This window comes from Macrobrachium rosenbergii, chromosome 31 (genome assembly GCF_040412425.1).
Source record: "Macrobrachium rosenbergii isolate ZJJX-2024 chromosome 31, ASM4041242v1, whole genome shotgun sequence".
In the NCBI taxonomy this organism is placed as follows: Eukaryota; Metazoa; Arthropoda; class Malacostraca; order Decapoda; family Palaemonidae; genus Macrobrachium; species Macrobrachium rosenbergii.
The window spans coordinates 13,305,384-13,310,383 of NC_089771.1; positions in this window are offsets into that span (position 1 = coordinate 13,305,384).

Sequence of the window (5,000 nt, forward strand, 5' to 3'; positions counted from 1 at the left end):
ACAATCTTCATATCATATCCCCTTCATTTTAAGCACATGAGAAGAGCCAGTTCCACAGCGTAAGTAACTTGTCGAGACATTTTGATTAGGTTTATGCTAGGTGCGAAAAATTACTGCAATAAGCATTAGGTAATTGAGAGACCATGTGCACGCTAAATTAGTTCATGAGAAGATAGAGCGTATCAACAATTCCACAAGATTTTTGTGCTTTCGCAAGTTAGCTGCATGTTTTAAGAATAGGAAGCTAGGGAGCAGCTCAGTCGAAGAGCTAATAAAAAGAATAAAGCCCCTATTCCTTCGTTCACACGATCAGGACAATTTGAAAGTCCTGAGTTCCCGGATAGGCACACTGTAAGCAACCACCAAGGCTTTGACTCCAGCTATTTCCACATAGCTGGATTTATCTTCTCTCTCTCTCTCTCTCTCTCTCTCTCTCTCTCTCTCTCTCTCTCTCTCTCTCTCTCTCGCTCTCCATCTCTTGGTTGATAGGAAAAGCTAGAAAGTATTTAGGAATCAAAATTTCCCCTCTCAAGACGAGAGAATGGTAAATTCTGACATGGAATCTTCAATTCCAGGCCACCTGGGTCCATCCCAACCGTCCGCCATCTTTGATTTGTGAGTTCCATTAGAAATTCCATTGTTATAAAACCGCACGAACAGACCACATATATAAATCCCTTTCTTTCGCTCACTAATTTTATCCATACATCCGTGCACCTTGCCACATTTTGTAAGTAATAACCCTTTAATTCTTTACCTGAGTGGGATATTTGTCGGCGAGCCCATAGTATTCTTGTAAATTTATTCATTAATGGCTGCGGGAGGCCGAGCAGGGGTAGGCCCAGTTAACGAAAACAGAACGCCAGACATGCAGTCAATAAGACGTCCCCCTCACCAGCCTGACTCATTCATTTGTCGGCAGATATTACGAGACTAGAAGTAAACATTTGAGTACAGGTGCTAGCTAAGTTGTTTTGATAATGGAGACCTACCATTTCTTACCTTCCCCGCGGCAGACCGCACTGCCTCTGTGGGTGTTATAAGATTAAGCAAATTTTTTTCCTCACCCTCATTCGTTGGAGATCTTAATATTTGATAGGATCAATGTACTGTTTCATTGTGCCACATTTTATAATTATTTAACAGAGCAAGGAAAATTTCCTTCACACACCATAAGTGTATAACCCAGTAAGATTTCTTTTTATTAGTTCTGCAGCGTCTCTCTGCAAATAAAAGATAACATAAAGGCTTACTTTGGCTTGGGCTAAATTTTCGTTCATTAAGAACCGCTAAGTCTATTCAGACATATCGATAAACACCATGAGGTTTGTCTTACTCAGGCATAAATTTCTATTGAAATTTGTCTTATTCCGACATATTAAATTTTAACAGTCTTATTCAGACACCTTTGTCTTATTCAGACATACTAATCTTAACTGAATCTCTTCAGACATATTGAATTTTGTCTTACTCAGACATATCTGTCTTATTAAGACACACTAATCTTCATTCATTCTGAATAATTGAGTGTTTCAGATTTGTCTTATTCAGACATATTAAATTTTAACTAAATCTTTTCAGACATACATTTGTCTTATTCAGACATATGAATTAACAGTCTCTTCAGACATCCTGGAATTTGTCTTATTCAGACATATTAATTTTGAACAGTCTTTTCAGACACCTTGAGATTTGTCTTATTCAGACATATCCATTTACGTTCATTCTAAACAACTAAGTCTTTTCAGACACCTGAAATTTAAGTCTTTTCAGACAACTAAGTTTTTCAGACACATGAAATTTAAGTCTTCCCAGGCAATTGAGTCTTTTCAGACACATGAAATTTAAGTCTTTTCAGACAATTGAGTCTTTTTAGACACCTGAAATTTAAGTCTTCCCAGACAACTAGGTCTTTTTAGACACCTTTAGTCTATTCAGACACCCTGAATCTGTTCATTTCGAACACTACTGAGTCTCATCAGACATATTGAACCTGTTCCCTCGAACAGCCCTGAGTCTTTCGGACATTTGATTTTCTAATGGGTTAAGCCCATATAAACATTATTTCAAGATGTCTATGACATCCAGAGCCCAGCAAAATGAGGACTTCAAATTCTACATGTCCACTGGAAAGGGCATGGGACTATCAAGACAAGCCTGAAGGAATGGGTCCAAGAGAGGGTAGACGGTGCCAAGGTGGAAAGAGAGGCAGAAAGAAAAGCCCAGGAGAAATGAGAAGAGGCAGGCAGACAGGAGAAGGAGAAAGAAAGAATAGCCCAGGAGAAACGAGAAGAGGGCAAACAGACAGAGGAAGGAGAAAAAGGAGAAAGAAGGCAGAAAAGACAGGAAAAATGCCAGGAGAACCCAGAGGAGACAGAAAGAAAGACAGGAGAGAGAAAAAGCAGAAAAGAATAGCCAGGAAAGAATAGCCCAGAAGAGACAGAAAAAGAATAGGACCAGGAGAAAGCCAAGAAGAAGCAGGAAAGACAGGAGAGGAGAAGGAAAGGCTCATCCAGTTTGTAATGGCAGCTCACGACATCGCAACACATCAACACCCTCTCCTTTCAGTGTGAGCACCCTCATGAAAAAATGGGACAAAAGCCATTATAAAGGCGAAGAAATTTCTTTGCAACTTAAAGGAAAGGGTGTCCTGCATTTAACCCTCTCCCCTGAGGATCAAGGAAATCTTGGGGCCATTATAAAGGCTTTTGAAATAATTCCCAACCATTGGAGAAAGGTGGAGAAAGATGCCCAGGAATCAGGCCAAACCTGGTCTGAGTGGATCTTCAAAAAGACCCAGGCCCTAAAACAATGGCTAGAATCTCTGAAGGCCACTAGTGTGGGGGAAGTCCTCGAACTTTTCCAGCTCAAGGACTTCTTATTTTATACCCAACCAGCTCTTGCCGCTCATTTTGTGTGATACGATGCCCAAGACAGTGGTCGAGTCACTGCCTTTGGGCTGACATGCAGGATACGCATCATCCCCATCTTAGTTCCCATGGACGAAAATTATATCCCTCCTCGCCTGCCTTGGCCAACTCCCAGCAACCTCACAAGAATGGGCACACCCATAAGAAACCTGTGTGCGGGTACTGTAAGAGGACAGGGCACTCCAGTGAACAGTGCCGCTTGAAGGCCTAGAATCAGCCAGAAAACCCCTCTACGTCCTCAAACGGGACAACATCATAAGCCACACCTGGGTCATGGACAAAGGGTAAAGGGCCTGCTCCTCCTTATGGGACAGGTGCAGGTAAAGATTATAGCCGGACTTATTGCCCCACTTGCAAAGTCTATGGCCACTCTGACTAATGGACACAATACCCTAATAACAATAAATCAAGTATGCCCGCCCTTGCTTTGGCAGTCACCGATCCCACATTTTTAGGTTCCCCAGCCCAGGGTTCCATTTATGTGGCACTTCCCCAAGGTAGGCGTCCCGCCAGCTAGGCCAAAGAATTTGATGATTCTGCCCCACAAATGTCCCTCATAAGGGAAGACAAAGTTCCCCGAGGAGCTACCATTAACAGACAGAAACTCGTCACAATTGAGGGTATCAATCACTTTAAAATGATACTTCCTACTGTAAAGTTGAGGGTCACAAGACCTCATAGATCCGAAAACTGCGACCTCACAGCCACCAGATACATTCTGGGAGGTTATGACATCCTCCTGGGATAGGACTTCCAGTCCCCATCTAAGTTAGAGCAATCCAGGGGTCCAAATCCCCCAAATCATTTATTAGGCATGAGTAAAACTCAAACGCCTGATTCCCTTCCACTGCCCGTGCCATCTGAGTGCAATGTACAGTGGCCCCCTCCACCAAGATCGATTCCCGATCCCATTCCAGTGCCCGGCCCTGCCCCAGTGCTAGTGTCCCTTGGGTGCACTGAGCAGTGCCAAGCTCCATAAGTCCCGAACAACGAGCAAATTCCATATCAATCAGTGCCTGGTCCTGCCTTAGTGCCAGTGCCGGAGCGCCCTGACCTCCATTCCAGAGATCCCAGTCCAGGCCCCTCTTCTCCCAGCTTGGCTCCGCTACCAATGCCAGTAAGAGATGGATCCTTCTGACACAGCAAAGCTCACCTAAATGTGCAGCCTCGCAGCCCTGTGCCTGGAGCTGGTCATTCTACCTGTGAGGCTTCTCCGCCCCCCAAGATCGCTTCCTCTCTGTCTTAGTCCGCTGCAGACACAACAGTGAGTAATGATTCTGCCTTATCTCAATTGGCAGATGAACTCAAGGAACTGCGATGGATCATGGTAGAGCTGGCAAAGAAGGTCCTTGCATCAGCTGTAAAGGAAGCCAACACAGGTGGCACTCAAATACCCTCCCCGGTCTTGGTTCCACCGATTCCCCGACCGAGATAAACCATCACAGTAAGAGAGGTCTGTAGAGGGTATACCATCGGGCGTGGATAATTCCAGGTAGCTTAAAGAGAGCTCCCGAGCTCTCCTGGCACCCGTGTCAACATGGCACAGTGCCATCCCTTTTCCCTATGAAGACTTTGGCACCTCTTTCCAGAAGAGGATGTCAGGTTCCTTCCATATTTTATTTTCCTTATAACTCTATCTCCTAGTCTTCCTTTAACATTTCCCTTCCTTACTTTGATTATTATGATTATTACTTACATTTATTTTAGGCCTTACCAAGGCCCCATTTTACTTTAATCCCTTCTGCCCATACGGAGTGCCATTGACAGATATGCCAACTGTATAAGTCCTACGACTTCCCTTTCATTCCTACCACAGCATGATGCATTTAAAATACGATGTGCCATCGTCGTTAGTTGTTATTATATGAGAACCAACTTGGCACAGTGTAATTATTGTGGATGCTGGCAAATGATCCTGATGGAGGGGTCGCGCCCTCTGGCTACCTTTGTGGCCTTCTGGGCCTAAGAAATGGTCCTAGCTGTCTTCCATAGGCGAAGGAATGTAATCTTGGCATTTGTAATCATCATCTTTATTTTACAATCATTGATTACTCTGAATCTGTCATCTAT